At 64.8% G+C, this 16762-nt stretch overlaps 1 protein-coding gene across 4 annotated transcripts in view; it reads right to left on the bottom strand.

Moving 5' to 3' along the window:
- Positions 1-16762, bottom strand: part of SIPA1L3 (signal induced proliferation associated 1 like 3) — a 35132-nt gene that overhangs the window by 15200 nt on the left and 3170 nt on the right. For 3 of the 4 annotated variants that reach the window (XM_044425406.1, XM_044425403.1, XM_044425405.1), the window contains exon 2: positions 1999-2165. The gene's annotated coding sequence lies outside the window, so the exon portion shown is untranslated. Of the gene's footprint in view, positions 1-1998; positions 2182-16762 lie in introns of those variants that run through there. The other variant, XM_044425404.1, reaches the window with a different exon arrangement.

Raw genomic sequence — 16762 nt, 5'->3', positions numbered from 1 at the left:
ACAATCCCCGGATCCAGAAGCAGAACCAGGAGGCGCGACGGCGTGGGCGGCTCTGGAGGGCGCAGCTCGGGCACGGGAGCTGCGAGCCGAGGCGCCTGCCGCTGCCGCTCTCCCACGCCGGACCGGCAGCCCAGCGACCTCCCCCTCTCCCCATATGCCTCCCTCTGGGTCAGGCGGAGGAGCACTGACTCAGTCGGCAGGCTGAGCCTGGTGGGTGTGGGGAAAAGGGGGTGCCGGCGCGGCAGGGGCAGAGGGCCGTGGCAGGCAGGTGCCGGGCGGGCCACTGGCCTCCTTGGGCTCGCTGCCCTCCTGCACTCCAAGCGCCACGGATCTTCGCTGCGGCGCTTCATGCGGATGGGGCTAATCCTGCTCACTGCGGCTGGGCAGGACGGGCGAGGGCCCCGCACGCACGCGCACGCTGCAGCGGAGGCGTGCAAGGGATGGCCTGCCGGGAGAGGGGGAGCCGGCCCGCCGGGCTTCGCGCATGGGCCACCATCCGCCGACACGCTGCTGCGCGTGCCCCCAGGGCTCGCCGCTCCGGCTCTCAAAGGCCCGTGCCCAGCAGGCCCGGCGCCGCTCCTGTCACCACGGCTGCCTCCCGAGGACAGGCGTGGCGGACACGGGTGCGCGCAGGGCCTCGGCAGGCGCTCGGGGCCACAGCACCGCCCGCTCCGACCACGAGGACGCGCCGAAGGGGGCCCCGCGAGCCGCAGAGGAGCAGAGCCCTCCGAGCGGCCCTCCACGGAGAGCAGCCACCCTGGTGCCGAGGCGGCCCACTGGGCCTGGGGGGGCTGGGGGGCCGGGCAGGCCCCCACGGGGGTCTCCAGCAGCCCCTCCCCGAGGCCAGGCATGGACTGTGCCCTGGAACTGACCGCCTGGGCGGGCTCTGCGGGCAGAACAAAGGGCCCGCAGGGACTTCCCAGGTGGCGGGGCGGCACCGGGGCGAAGCGATTCTTCACAGAGCGTCCCGTGCGAGGGAAGGAGAGCCGGTGCCGCCCCCTCCGCCCTCGCACGGGGAAGCGCATGCGTCCCACGGCCAGGAGCCCGCACAGCACGAGCGACGCAAGCGCCAGCTCCGTTGGCCACGCCGCTGGCGGAGCCTTCTCCAAAAGCAGTGAACAAGCGGCATCCCTGGAGGAGAAGGGCCGTCCCCCCGGGGACGAAGCGGCACGCCTGGGGGTTCAGTCCTGCAAGGAGCGGGGAGGGGGCGGGAGGCCCCCCACAAAGCGACACACACGAGGCAATCGCTTGGGCCTCCCCAGGACTCCTGCCCCTGTCGAACAGGCGGAGGCTGCTGCCTTCCTGCCACGCCACGCCACGCCACGGCTGGGTCTGCATGCGGGGAGAGCAGGGGGACCTCGCTCGGCTCACGTTCGCTCCCTGCGGGGAGGCCGGCACTCAACCCTTCCCAAGCACCAGGGAGGGCTGCCGGGCCTGCTCCCCGCCACCCCGGGGGGGCAGCCGGGGCGTGGGATCAGCCCGCAGCACGAGAGGCAGGGGCACCCGATGGGACAGGGGTGGGAGCGGACCGGGTCGCCCGGGTTGGGGCCTGTGCTGGCCAAGCCTCGGCAATCCGGGCCGCTTCCCACGTGGTGCCAGGCTGACGGCAGACGCTCCCCACGGCTTAGGGAGGGCGCAGACAGCTGAGCCCATCTGCAGACGGCCCAAATCCCCTCGTGCGGGGAGCGTCAATCTTCAAGCCAGACTCCTCGGGCAGAAGGCGGCTGCCCTCCCCCGCCCCAAAGGCTGCCCGTGGCAAAAGCTTTGAGCTGAAGGGCCTCTCTGGCACACTGACCGCAGCCGTCCTCCGGCAGGGAAGATCTGAAGGGCGGGACGGGGTCCGCAAGGCCACAGGTGGGGGAGGGCGGCACAGGACCGCCAGCTGGAGCCCGGCTGGCCACCCGGCTGCCCCAGCACGAAATCCAGGGGGTTGCTCTGCTACCATCCCCCTGCAGGCCAGGAGGGCGCCACCCGGTCCACGGCATCAGCGCCACATACCTGCTGCCGCCACGGACCGGCGAGAGCTCCCCGCGGCCGGAGCGCGCCTCTTCCTCGCCTTCGGAGGCCCAGTCCCTCGGCAGCGCTCTTCTGTGGCTCCCACGCCGAGGCCTGGAGGGTGGGTTTCTTGACTCTCCCCTGGGCAATGATGTCCGATTGTGGCAGGCCTGTGGGGCAGAGTGGTCACTGAGGTTGGAATCCCGGCACGGCCTCCTCCCTCGAGGGGGAGGCGCAGCCATGTCCCCCCGCCAGAACCGTCTTCCCGTCAGCCCACGGGAAGCTCCCTGGCCCGAGATTGCAGGCAGCAGTTCAATACCGAATGGCAAGTGGTGGAGCGTGAAATGTGCAGCGGCAAGGCCTGTCCGGCCGAGGGCGGCCAACGCGGGCGCACTCTGGGCTCAAGCCCAAGCCCCACATGCTGGGAAGGGAAGCGCTGCCCTGCCGTGGATGCTGCGTGCGCACATCTGCCTCTCCTGGGCAAAAGCCGGACCCCACAGAGAAGTTGTGCCAAAGCACACGGAGGCAGGAATCCGCCGATTTGCCATGCGCGGCTCTCCCCCCAACAGCACGGAAGCCTGCCAAGGAATTTCACGTGGCAATTGGGCACCAGGAAAGCCGTGGGGTGAGGCGAGGGCGTCAGCAATGAGTCGGCTCGGCAAATGCAGCCGCTCTGTTGCAATCTGTGGCGAAGAGGGAGCAAAGCGCAGCCGGAAAAAGTTCGTCTCCCCAACCCCGGGGTCGCAAAACAGCTCGGCCTAACGGGGGGCTGACTTTGCAGCGAGAACTCCCGGGGGCACGGGGCCCCCTTGAGCTCTGCCGCATAGAAACGGTGTCCCAACCAGGGGGCACCACGCAGCGCCCTCCCATGGCCAAGCGAGAAGAGCGCAACAGACGTCCGGGCTGGGCCATGGATTCAGCACAAAGCGAGTCAGGGAGGGCTGGGGGGCTGCCTGGCAGCCTCCCTCAGACGGCCCTGCTCCCAACGGGCCGCGTTCACCAAGGCCTGCTTGTGTCCAGGAAATGGCTGGGCTGCGGGACCCCGGGAAGCAGGTGGGCCACAGCCTCTCCGCTGAAGGGCGCCGCGCTTCGGAGAGGCGCACCCCACGCAAGTCTGAGCGAAGGAACAGAAGCTCCACGACTGCCCGGCTGCGCATACGCCCGGCAGAATGTCTAATCATCTTACTCAGAGCCCAGCTGGCGAACGACTTAACAGGCAGCCACTCCGGCGCTTGGGCCGCGCCGGCATCGCAATGGTCTTGGGGCACAGCAACCACCTGAGCCAGCTTCCCTCACGGGGCTCGCAGCAGGAGGCAGGCAGCCATCGGTTCCTCCCCTCATATCTTACACATCCATGTGAAACTCACTCCATGCCCCATTCCCCGAGATACACAGCACATCCGAAATGTTCCAGCATGATAAAAAATACCAGTTTTTCTAGCCTCCTCTGCCAAAAAGCCGCCTTTGGCGCCTGCAGGACAAGGAGGTGGCCGCCGTCAAAGGCCCCCACATCCAACTGCCATGCAGAGATTAATGGGGGCAGCGCCACAGGGGGGCCTCCACAGACACGGCCAGCAACACCCGAGCCTGGGCCGGGCCGAGCCCAGAGGGCTGCAAGGCACAGGAGATGGCTCTTGGATCCCGTGGCCCACCGCTCCAGGCCCCACAAGCCAAGCGGAGGTCACGATGGGGGGCGAGGGCGTGCCGAGCGGGTGCGTGCAAAGCCACGGAGAAAGCGACCTGAGAAACGTTCCCCGCCTCTTGATGGCGGAAGGGGGGACTTCTTCACACAGTGGTGTCAAACGCTGGAAGTCGCCTCTGCGTCATGATCCGACGGCCACCTGCCGGAAGTGCACGGGGCTCCCGCGGCCTCCCACGGAGGTCCCCGGCTGGCCCCGCGGCAACCAAACGCTGGCCTGGAAGGGCCCCTGGGTCGCGCAGCCCAGCTCTTTGGCATTCTGATGCAAGCCCACTCCTTCCCAAGCTCGCTCTCACTTGCGAGCAGAAGCCGCGCCTCCCAAGAGCTCCGTGCGTCAAGAGCCCAGCTCGCAATTCTCCTTTAGCAAGAAGCTCGCCCAGTGGGCAGAGGAGCCCCGAAACCGAAGGATCGAAGGGATGCTTGAAACAGCCTCCGTCTCCACGAAAGGCATCGATTCCTAGGAAAGCGAGGAGTCTGAGGCACACGCAGGCACTGTTCCGGTAGCCAGAGCGGGATCGCCGGCACATGCCTGCAGCCGGGGGAAGCCCGATCTGGCCGGGCATCCCCAGAGACGCTCTGCCGGCAGCATGTGCCGTCGGAACTAGACTGAGCCCGGCCTCTGCACCGTGACCAGGCCAGCCCGCCCGCCCGCCCGGGACAGCTCCTCCCGAGCTGCGCTCCTCTCTGGGCACGTCTTCCCTGCACCGCACTGGCAACGGGGAGGAAGCGCACCGCATATCACCCCAATTACGCACATCTCGCTTCCGTGACATTTCCTCCAGGAAATGAGAAACAGTTGGAATGCCTGCGAGTGGAAGCACACCAGCTGCGCAGATGGCCGGGCGAAGTGTCCCAGCACTTGGGAACGAGGCGCCTTCTGGAGCCCCCGAGGGTCAGAGGGTGCCCCTTCCGGCCCGCCTGCCCTGCGATGCTGAAGGAAGAGCGGCCACGGCCTTCCGCGGGGACAACTTGGTCGCCGTGAGCAATGCAGTGACTCACGGGCAGAGCAGAAGAACGGGAGGAAGAACTCCCGCAACGTCTCACTGGAGACCTTTGGAAAGAACCTGGACAGTCATCTGAGTGGGATGGCGCGACCCTCCATGCACGGCTCCTGCGGGACTCGCCCACCCTCTCGGCACCCCCAGCACCGCCTCCCCTGCCGGCCCCCGCCTGCCGTAGTCGGCGCCACCGGAGGAGGGGTTCGGGGCCAGCCCTTCCGGGGCTTTCGAGGCCTGCGCCTGGAAACAGAGCGGCTGCTGCAAAGCGAAGACACGGGGAGCTGAGCTCTCCCCAGCAGCGGCCCCATCGGCAACGTGGCCGTGGCCTCATGTGCCACCTGCAATGCCAGAGCACTGTCCAAAAACCGACCGGCACAGAGCACAGCACCTCTGCCCCGGAGGGCCTTCCTGAGGCGGAACCGACCCGGCTGGCCCTCCTGGGCCTCCTCCTTCCCCACCTCAGCTGCGGCGCCACCTGCAAGTCCAGGAGCAGCACGGGGCGCCAAAACCCCGCTAGACGGTGGCACTGGTTGAGGCGCCTTTGCCCGCCCACAGGCCCATCCCTGCCCTGGCGGGACGAGGTGCCCCTCAGAGCCTACCTCTACCCCACTGCGGGAATGGGGCACCTGTGCGGGGTCCCCGGGAGCGTGCCGGTGGGGCCGGGTGCGCGCCTCCTCTGGGCCTCGGAGGAGGCCCCACTGCCACGAGCAGCGCCGGCAGGACTTGCGGAGTGGCCCAGAGCGGGCTCCCTCGCCCACCCGCTGCCCGGCCCCCCCTCCACGCGAGGGGCCTCTGTGCCCAGGGAACGGCCAGCCCCGCGATTCCCACGCTCCACACCAGGCGCTGAGCTGCAGCTGGCAAGAGGGAGGCAATGCCTGGCCGGGGCCGGCCAGTGACGTGCCGGCCTCCACGTGCCGCACGGGGGTGCAGCCGCGCGAGAAGCCCCATCCCCGAGACGGCGGGCTGTGCCGAGGGAGGGCCGGGGCTCGGAAGTGGCCAGGCTGGCGCTGCACCCCTGCGGGGGACTCCCCCGGCCCTCTGCCCCCCACCCATCCCCCTCCTCAGTGGGCCAGGACCATGCCACAATTCACTCCCCCGAGGCAGACGGGTCCTCGGCGGAGGGGCTGCCCCCCCGGCTGCGGACAGGGAGCCTCCCCAGGCGGCACTCACAGCGCCCCACATTCCCACACTGCCAGCCGCCCCCAGAGCTTCCTGGCTGACTTCTTAGACCAGTCCTTCCCTGTCCTCCCCGAAAGGCCAAGAGACCCTCTTGCCACGAAACCAGCATCCGTCTAGCTTCGAACCCGCAACCAGGGTCCCAAGACCACTGGAGGCGGCACGGAGGAGGATTTCCTTTGCCTCGGCGGCTGGCCCAGTCATTTCAAGGAAGCCAGTTCAGGAAGGAGGCCGTCCTCACCGAGCCCTCCAGCGCCCCCGACTGACGAATTTGCTTCCACAACCGGGAAGGGGGAGATCGGCGCTTGCAGGGTCCTGGGAGTTCCCACGGAGCGGCTTCGAGCTTTCTCCCGACCACGGGCTTCCCCGTTTCCCAGGGACCCCCCTCCAGCTCAGTCACGTGAGCCGGGAGCTCCAGCGGGAAAGGGGGACAAAGTTCACTTTCACTGTGCTGAGAAAGCAGGCCATGCTCGGGGCGCACGCACCGTCCTGCCCTCTGACGGCTGCAGTGCCAAGTGCTGCACGGCCCCTGGAAGGGCAACACGCCAGGAGCCAAGGAAGGCTGGCTCTGGCTGCAGCGGGAACACCCCTCCCGCACACGCACCTGCCCAGGTGCGCCGTGGGAGCCTCGCAGCACCGGGCGCAGGCAGCCCTCGTGCCAGGGGGCACCGTGCCGGGCCCAGCGCAGACCTGGTGCCAGGGCGCTCTGGGCGGCCTGCTGGCAGAATGCCGCTCAGCTCCCCTCACCTGCCGAGGACTCCGGAAGCAGCCATTTCCTGCCAGGTCGGAGCTTCAGCAGGTTGCTGCCCGTGAAGCACCTCCTCCCTTGGCCTCCCCTTGGCTGCTTCACTGCGGGGCTTGGGCCTCACGCTCATCCTGCTCAAGGGCAGCACTTTCCTTATGTTCCCACCTCGTTAGTAAAATGAGGTGTCCTGGTGTGATTCTGATGGTTGGAATGTGTTCGGAATGGGGAGAAATGATGAGCTGTGCCGAACAAGCTGCTCAAGGAGGGCTTTTTCAAAACCGCCCTCTTTTCAATGGAACTCTACCCCTATATTAGGGTTAGGGGTGTGCGCCAGGGTAGGGTCAGGGCAGTGATGGCGAACCGATGCCACGCATGCCACAGGGGCACGCAGAGCCTTCTCTGTCAGCATGTGAGCCAAGTCGCCCCAGCAGCCGAGCATCGGATAACAGCGCACACTGGGGCCATGCGCATGCTCGGAAAGGAGTAGCGGCGCCAGGCAATGACATCACATGCTGTGACACATTAGCCACGACTCATCCAAGCTTTCACATGACTGGTCAGTGCGCTGCCAAGGATAGATATGTATTTGCTTGGACTGGCTGTGAGTTGTTTGTTCTAAACTAAAACCCCAGTTTTCAGGTTTTATTGCAGTGTTGGCCCTTTGTGATAAATAAGTAGATTTTGGGTTGCAGTTTGGGCACTCGGTCTCGAAAACGTTTGCCATCACGGGTCTATAATGAGCAGTCAGGCATTCCCTAAGCAGACTTCTCTCTCTCCCCTGAGCGCGCCGAGGATGCACAGGAGCGCTGGCGCGTCCACGCTGCCTCTGCCGCCCTCCGTGCGCCAGAAACAAGGATCCGGGCAGGCCAAACACTGTCCATAACACACGCCCAGGGCTCGCCTCCTGGCTCGCTGCAACCTCTGGGGCTTTGGCCCTTCCCTGCTAGCCCTCCCTCTTGCGAGCAGCCTGTGAGCTAGAAGTAGTTCATGAGGGAGGCAATTTAGCAGATTTATGGCTGGAGGGAAGGGAGAACGAGGGGCACGCTAATGAAGCGCGGTGGGAAACACGCACCCACCGCTGCCAGAGGCTCCCCTACGCACACCGGAGCAGCATCAAAGATATATGGGACATGAATCTTTCATTACTTGGCAATGAGCTGGTATCCGTGTGCCTGCTATGCACAAACAGAAAACGCTTCACGGTTTCGGGGCATAGAAGCCAAAGAGCTAAGTCGATGCATCCAACTGGAGGTGAGAGAAGCACGGATCTATCGAGCAACGGCTGGAGATCGAAAGCGACTGCCGGGACCTGCCAGCCAAGCTTAACGCCTGCACACGTCAGCTGAGGAAGCCCGCCAGCCTTGCCCTTTAAGCCGATTCTGCTGCAGGCAGAGGCCTCCCCTGGCTCCATCATCGCTCGAGCTCTGTGGAAAGGCAGGCTGTGTGCCGAAGAAGCTCATGGCGTCTCGCGGAGGAACCCTGCCAGGGCAGCTCGGCAGGACCCCCAAGAGTGGGGCAGCCTGCCTGCTACCCTGGCGGCTGAGAAACACAACTGGGAGGGGGCTCTTGCACCCATGCCCCCCTTGGTCACCGCGGCAGCAGGAGGTGAGACGGGGCCTCGGCGCATTTAACCAGAGCCTGCCGCCACACGGAGTCCCGAGCGCTCCGCCCTGCCGCACCCTCGCGCTGCAACCATACACCGCACAGACACTTCGCTCAGCCTTCCCCGGCCTCTCCATCACCCTGCTGGCCTTCCAGAGAGTGCCAGTGTCCGTAAGCAGTGCCTGGCCACCCCAGGTTTGCAAGCTGCCAAGGGGCAAGGGGGAATTCTGGGCACAGAGCTGGAGCATGGAACGTCGTCCTCCCCTCAGAAAAGCTGCATCCACCTGCGCCCCCCGGTCCGAGGAACCTGGAGCGCCTAAGGAGACAGTGACTCAAGGGAGGCCTGCCTGGGAGGCTTCAGGAGCAGAGTGGCGCTCGCGGGGCACTGGATCCATGCACACGCGGCCTCTGCGCGAAAGCGCCTTAGTACGTCTGAGCGCTGGTCTGCTTGTTCACGCAAGACACCATCAGCCGACCTTTTCCCACCTACAAGCATTCGGGGCCCGGGGAACTCTCTGCTGCTCCAATTCAAGCTGGACACTGTCGCTTGCCGCCTCCTCCGGAGCAAGAAGAGCGTGCAGCGCTGGCCGCAGCAGGGCACGCACCGAGCCGTGCCACGGGGCCCGTCCCGCTGCAGCTGCCCTCTGCCCTGGCACAGAGCAGCCCGCGCCACTGCTCCACTGTCTCTGCACCGCTTCTCCACCGACCGCGCTGAGTCACAACCGGCTCACAAAGTGCCGGAACGCAAACAACATTTCTTCCTATAGGATATTGCCGTACTTTTAAAGATTGCAGCAACGCACCATCAAAGTAAAGCGTGGCACAAGCCGCCCGTCGTTCAAAGCGCTGGTGCGAAGCGGCGTCTGCGCCTCCGTCCAGGGCCGGCTGATGCACCCCGCCCCCATCCCACGCCTGGAGCACGTGCACCCCGGGCCGAACGGGGTGCACCTGCTCCAGGCGTGGGATGGGGGAAAGTTTGGCAGAACTTTCTGGAACAGCTCCGGGCTGCGCAGACCCCGCCAAGAGCGCTCTGCTGCCTGGAAAGCGGGGCTGAGCCGGGCACAGATTAAGCCCGAGCTTCTTCTGGAGCCACAGGCGAAACCGGTGGCATCGTGCCAGGAGGCAGAGGGGCCCCTTCCCAGCCCAAACTTCTGAGACCAACCCCGGCAAGCAGGAAGCGCTGGTGGCAGAGTCGGGCGGCAGGGATGGTGGGCGGCAGCGGCAGCCGTGGACCAAGAGGCCCTGGCGGTGGCGCTGTGCACGGAATCTGTGCTGCTCCCCCTGCGACTGCGCAGCCTGCGCAGATCAGCCGGGCGTCTTGAGCCCCTGCCTGCCTGGAGGAAGATGGGTGCAGCAGGGCCCCGAGAGTCCGGAGCGGCTGAGGGGCCCACAGAGGCTCCCAGTAACTGGCTGCAGTGCTCCTACCCAGCAGGCACTGCGCCGGAGGAGGAGGAGGAGGAGGAGGAGGAGGAGGAGGCGGCGTGCAGGAAGCACGCCCACACAATTACACCCGGCCTGAAGGGAACAACGGGCGCCATGCCGAGCCGCCCTGCAGACAGAGGCGAGCTGCCCCCTTCGCTCCGCTGCAAACCTCTGCCTGCACCGCAGCTGTGGTCCGGCCTGGGGTGCCCCAGCGGGCACGGAAAGCAGCCCCCACCCCGTTCCCGCAGCAGAGGCAAAGCTCTCGCCGAATGAGCAAACAGGCGAGCCGCAAGCCTGAAACACACTTGCCCTTCCAGACAAGGCCCCCCCAAAATGCAGCAACACGTGACGCGCCAGTCCCCGGAGGGCACCTGCCCGATCCCGCCCCGGCTGGGCCCCGTCCAGAGCCAACAGCCAGGGACAGCCCGGGGTCCGGGACGGGGCAGCTCCCGGGAAGCTCCGAACACACTCACCGATGTGGGCAGAGCATTTCTGGCCCTTGTGGATCGTGAGCCGATCAACGGGAGACCTGATTCGGCCTCCTCGCCGTGGAGGATCAACCTGCGGAAGCGTGTGAAGAGACCGCGTGGTTTGCCACCTCCCGGACCTCGGCCAGGATGCGAGTTCATCACAGAGCGATTTGCCACCCATCACGAGCCCTTCCGGCCGAGACACCTCCGGGGCTGCCAAGCGGCGCCTCTTCCCTCCGGGCAGCAGGTCAGCTGCTGACTGGAGAGGCAGTTGCAACACAACAACAGGATCCATCGATCTGGCTCAGCCTGAAGAAGCCCTACTTGGAGGCGAAGGAGCCGTTGGGCCCATAAATGCAGCCACTTCGTTTGCGGCCAAGAGGCTCAACCGGTGCCCCGCCAGGAACCTCAGACAGAGACCGGGCCTTATCGGCTGATTCTTGCACAAACTCATGTTCATCTCAGCGCTCCAAAGCCCTGAGCAACAGACCTTGCAGCCTACAAGATTGCCGGGAATTGTCAGGCAGGCAGCAAACTGTCCGTCAAGGGCAAGGCCTCTCCTCTGGCCAACCCGTCGGCAGGCGGAGCCCACAGCCTGGGACGCCCGTCCATGCGCTCCCTGTCTACTCCCAGAACCGCCACTCCATCCGGAGGTTCCTGGGTCCCTTCCTGTCATAAGCCACCTGTGAGCTGCACCTTGTGCAGCTTTTTCAAAGCAACGGGAAAACCGCTTCCCGTGGCCGCAGGCAAGCATCAAACCGGCCCGCTGGCAGGTTTCGTGCAAGGCAGACCCAGCCGAAGGGCCGAGGAGCCACCGCCTCCGCTGAAGCAGTCAGCAAGAAGCCGCCTGCAGAGTGGGACTTCATCTGGGAGAGCGGAAGCCAAACAATCCCCACGGACAAGCAAGGATTCTGTCATTCGCTCCCTTCTCGTTCGAGGCGAGAGCGAGGAACAGATGGCGAGCGCCGGAGCCACAAGGCAGAGCGAGGCGCCGCGTCCCCAGCACGCCCACCCGGGAGAGGCAGCGGTGCCGCGAGGCCGCCTGCCGCACGCTCTGCTCCCAGTCGAACGCCGGGGCTGGAGAGCCAGAGGGGAGCCTGTGCGGCACAAGAGGGGAACTGGGCGTCCCCCGCCACCCCCACCCACTCCGAGCACGGGGGCCAGGGAGGCAGGGAGGAAAGGAGAGGCCGCCTGCTGCATCGGGGGAGCTGGCTGGCACCCCCAGAAACGACAAGCAAGCGCTGCCTTTGAACTTCCTTTTATAATCTGTGGAAAGGAGCTTGGGAGATGCAGGAAGCTGGGAGTCTCAGTCAAAAGCCCAGATCTCCACCAGGACCAGTTTCCAAGCACGACTGGCTTCCTGGTGAGAGGAGGGCTCCGTTTGTGAGAAATCACGCGGCTCCCGTCTCACAGCCGTGGCTGTTCCAGAAGGAGGCTGCCGAGGTTGTCTCCGTGGCCGACCTAGCTCCTGCAGCTACCACTGCCTCCAGACCGACTCATGGCCGCCTCTGCGGCTGCTTGGAGCTCAGCTTCACAGGCGGCCGCCGGCAGGGCCCCTTGTGCAGAAGGGCTGCCTCGGCCCAGGGAGCTGCGTCTCAGTCCCTCCCGGTGCAGCAGCTCTGTGGGGCCACTGGAGAAACGAAATCTGCCAGTGCCCCTCCGACCACTTCCAGCCCAGAGGGCGTTCTCAGGGGACCCCAGTGCCAGAGCCTGCACAGCCCCGGAGGGCGTGGCTGAGGCCCCGGCCCGGCCACACGCGCCCACCCAGCACGCGGGGCCTCTCGGCCCAGAGGGGCGAGCGGGAGGAAGCAGCGCCACAGCCTGCCTGCGAGCGGGGGGACCGGGCGACGAGGCCTGCCAGCTCCGGAGAGCAGGCGCCCGAGCGGGAAGCTGAGCAGACACGCAGGTCGAGCCCTGCCCTGCGGAGGGGAACCCAGCCCTGATCAGATGAACCGAATGGATTCATGTGATCTCCATTATTGGGCTGAAAGCGGGCTGTGGCAACGGCACTGTGGGCGAGGGGCCCAGGCCTGGGAAGGCCACGCTGCAGCTAGGGGCCACATCCCAGGGGAGGGCGTCCCACGCAATGCCGCGTGGCCACAGCAAACCTCAGCAGGCAGACCTCCTGGACAAAGCCACGGTCAGAAAGCAGGAAGGCAACACCGGCGCAAAGCCCGCGTGGGGGTCGGCGCAGGCCCGGCCAGGCCACCCAGTGTGGGACGGCCTTCCATTGCTCCTCGTCGCAGGCTGGCTGCGAGGCCTCCGCGTGAGGCTCGTGCCCGGACATTTGGGGCAGGCGCGGATCGAGCAGGTCTGCTTTCAGCTCCATTTTACAAAGAGTGTGCAAATCTGGGAGAGTGGACACCGAGCCAAGCTCCGTGAGTCAGGGGGCTCTAATTACTTCCTCTCCCTCATTCTCGCTCATTCTCCACCCCATGGTTTTTGGAGCAATCCTCGTTCCCAGAGGGCTCCGCTGACCTAGATTTCTCCTCACTGGAAACAGGCGCAGGCCGGCAGATCAGCCACACCCCCCGGACGGCGACCCCCTAATCTGACGGCTTCCGCCGCAGCGGACACACACCAGGCCTGCACTGCTCAGCCCACGCGGGCGAAAGGGAGCTCGGCTGCCGGTGCCACAGCCCCACGGCCAAGCATCGCGGCCGGAAGCGGCCGAGCAGGCAGGTGAGCTCACTGCCTGGGCCAGCCGGCCCTTCTCGCCCTGCACGGGGGTAGAGCGCTGGCCAAAGAAAAGCCCAAACCGAAGAAGCCAAGCAGGGTGCAGGGACGGCCGACATCCTGAGCGCCAAGCGGCCATCTGCCCCAAGGAAGAGCTGGCTGGGCCGGGCTCCTGGCTCGGTGGAGCCGGCCGTGTGGCTCTGAGCACCCCAGCACAGGGAAAGCAGGCGGGCACCTGGCAAAGGGGAGATGAGCGGAGCAAGCGGGCAGAAGGGCCGTGAGGGAGGCAGGCGGAGGCATCTGGAGAAGAGCGCCCTGCCCAGGTGCTCCTGAGCCACTGCCAGGGGCTCCAGGCCAAGCTGGGGAATGGAGAGGCTGGTTCTCAAGGAAAACCCACACGGAGAGGGAAACGGGGCCAGGGGCTGGCGTGCTGCATGGGATCCAAGAATACCAGGCCCCAAAAGTGATTGGGAACGCGTTAACGGTTCCCTGACCAAAATGCTCGGCATGATCTGGAGGTGGAGGATGCAACCGGGGCGGCCTTCCGCTGCTGCCACGGGAGGCTGTGGCTCCACTCCCACTGGCGGGCTGAGGGCCTGGTGCTGGTCCTTTCCTCCAGGCCTCCCTCCCCAGGGGAGGCCAACAGCGGCGGGGAGCCTTGGGTCAAGTCCACGCCGCTGAGGTCATTCAGCCGGCCAGACCAGGCCCAGACAGCGGTCCAGCCCAGGGACCAAAATGACTCCCCTTCTCCACGGTGAAGGGAGGGGACGCAACCCTAGACATACTCCTGCACTGCACTCACAATCCAGGATAAAATGCAAGTGGTATTGAACCCAGTACAATCTAGTTCCACCGCGCTATCGAATTCCTATTCATACATAAGTGGATAATCACCAAAGAGGTCCAAAAGGGGCAACTGCTCCAAAATGAGGTAAAAAGAAAGCTGAAAGCAGAAGACGGTGGGTCGGGTTTGCAAAACACTTCTATCTGCTGGTGATCGGAGGGAAAAACTGGAAGGGGCACGTTTTCCTGCTTCCCAGCTATTCAAACCCACCATCTGGGGCACAGGCCTGGGGTACAAGAGCGAGGGACATGCCCAGCGGCTCATTTCAATGTCCCTGAAGTCCAAATCTCTAGCATTAAAGGCACACACGATCCAAACTACACAAATTGTTGACTTGTTTATTTTGCAGGTCACCTGAAGCATTAAAACATATGGGCAAGTGGATTTGGTCTAACAATATATAAGTGCCTTTGAAACAAACGTTTCCTGGCTCCCTGAAGGCAGTAAGGGCAAGGACAGGCAGCTGCCTTTCAAGTCCATTTCCGAGTGGTGCTGAGCCTCAGCGAGGCTCAGAGAGTCATCAAAGCCGCTTCGGATACACTTTGGGCCGGATGTCACAGGACCAGTGGGAGCGAGCCACGTCCTCTGGCAGAGGAAGCCCGAGACAAAGTCCTCGCAGCCACGAAGAGGCCCAAACGAACCCCACTCCACTTGCCATTCCGGATTTCTTTCCAAGGCTCTGCTGCCCTATCTCTTTGTGCCCAAACGGCACCAGACACCTTTTAGCGGCAGTGAGGACCATCAAAGCAAATCTCAGCCTCAGAACCTTTGACATAATTTCTTAACAAACTTTCCTACCACACCAGATATGTCCAAAATCATGGAAATCCTGAAAACATGATGCAAAATAAAAAATTTGTGTGATGGTGAGGATACATAATCACAACACATAATGTCGTGTTGTGCTGATCGCACATCCAGCTCAGAACCCTAAAAGAATTTGACAGCCCCCTCATAGAAACTAGGCCTGCTTGAAGGAGCTGCGGTTCTGCACGTGTATCCGAGCGGAATTAGACTGCGTTTGATTGCTTTCTTTGACTTTTTCAGGTCGTGTTTGGCCCATATTCATTCTACTGAAAAAATGTTATAAAAATCCAGTCAGGAAAAAGGAGCGGGCATGCCATCTTTCAGCCAGTCCAGGTTATGCACATTATGGTGTGCAAAGCACAGTGCCTGGGGAAGCGCTCACTTCGCACCTTCGCCGCCATCAGTCTGACCAGGGTGTCCCCGGGCAGCTGCGGCAGGTCAAGGCAGGGCCCCGACACTTAACGCAGGCTGCAGAGCCCAGAAAATGCCGCACCACGCTCCCCTGCACCGTGTGCCCGCCCCACTTTCAGGTGCCTCCAGCGGGAATGTTTGGGAGGCAAACACTGCAAGGAGTGGCTGTTTATTTAAGGACACCTGCCCGGAGAGTCATCTGCATACCTTTAAGCCAAACAGGACCCTCCCACGCGCAGTCCAGTTTTGTTTTCCTTAGAAGTGGGCTGGCGCGATCACGAAGCAGGTCGACAACAGGCCAAATTCCCCTACGAGCCATCCACACATCCAATGGAGCCACGTGGGAAGGGAGAATGCGTGTCACGCCGCGTGTGCCGGTATTCCCCGGAAGCTGCAGCACGTCTTAACTCTTTGCACGTGCCCACTCTGAGCACAGGCGCGGCGTCCGAGCTGAGCCGGCCTGCCGCTGCCTCTTGCCAGGCAGCCGGGACGCTTCCGGTCCCGCCTTCAGGGGGCCCCAGCTCCATTCGGGGACCCGCGTGGGGAGCGGCTGCGTTCCCGGAGCGCCCGCAGGCCTGAGGAGTGCCGCCAATGGGCCAAAGGCGCCCAGCACGCCAGCGCTCGGCGGGCAGAGCGGCTCCGCGTCCTAGTGCAGGCCAATGCCCCGCTCCCGTCTCCGCCACCCGGGAGCCCAGGCCAGGGCCCGGCGAGCCGCCTGATCCGCCTGTGACCAAATGAGCGGCCCTTTTGCACCCCCCTTTCCAAGAGGGGAAGCACCGCTGCTGTAAGACACCTCACTCCACCTCCTCCGCGCATGGGCCGACACGCCACCCTCCCAGCAGGTGCCACAGTGGGGCCTCCATCCCCCTCGTCCAGGGGGACCATCCCACGAGTCACCACGCAGCCTCCCCGTGGCGCTCCGTTCCAAAGGCCACGTCACCTTCGCTGATCTCCGCCTGAAGATACTTCTCAGTAAGTAGCAGACAAATTGTGAAGGGAGAACATCCCACATCGGCCAGCACATGCGCGCTCCACAGGTGCACCTGCTCAGTGCACAGGAATAAAAATCCGGTCCCACCTGAGAGGGCCAGCACAGCATTCTCACACCTCTCGAGCGGCACGTCGAAATGGGAGTGAAGCAGAAAGGCGGGTTTCCGGGCTGCCTTTATTTGCAGGCCCAGCCACTGCCCGGTGGGACCTACGTCGCGAAACGGGCCTGACGCATTCGCTGCCAGTACGGAGAAGCTGCACCAACAGATGTGAGAGCCACATGGAGAAAAGCCACACGCCAAAGGCCCCACCACCCCAAGCATTTGTGGGCGCTGCTTCTCGCACAGAAGGGTATGCCAGGAAGAGCCACAGGCTGGCGCACGGGTCCTTTCGCCCCCGCTGGATCGCCCCCCAGAGCAAGCGCCAAGCCGCTGTGAGGAGGGCTTGCTGAGCCAGGTCTCACCCAAACGGGAGCAGCGGACCAAGCCCGGACTCCCGCTTCTTGCTCCACAGCAGCATGCAGCCATCATCACTGGCCGAAACACTTCCTGCACGCCTGGCGGTGCCCATGGAACACACCTGCCGGCTCACTCCCTCGGCTCCGTTCACACGGCAGGAGGCAGGTCAACTCCCAAGCCCCCGGCAGCAGCCCCCCGCCTGCCCTTCTGCTCAGGCGACCGAGCCCAGAGCTTCCCCGGCGCCGGTGCCCCTCGACAGCCCCGTCGCGGCGGCCACGCAGCGGCCGCCCTCCCCTGCCCATCCGCACAGGCGAGAGGGGGCCCGAGTGGGGCCAGTCAGCCCCCGAGCTGACGCCGCCAACCCCCGGCCCGCCGACCGCAGCTATCGCCGCCGGGGCGCGACGGAGCCCACGCCGCGGGGGGCAGCGCGACGGCGGCCCGCGGGGCCCCTGCCCCTCCCGCCTCCACA

This window comes from Varanus komodoensis, unplaced genomic scaffold, assembly GCF_004798865.1.
Source record: "Varanus komodoensis strain SLA01 unplaced genomic scaffold, ASM479886v1 scaffold153, whole genome shotgun sequence".
NCBI lineage: Eukaryota > Metazoa > Chordata > Lepidosauria > Squamata > Varanidae > Varanus > Varanus komodoensis.
Note: the sequence above shows the minus strand (reverse complement) of the source record. Positions and strands in the feature narration are given on the sequence as shown.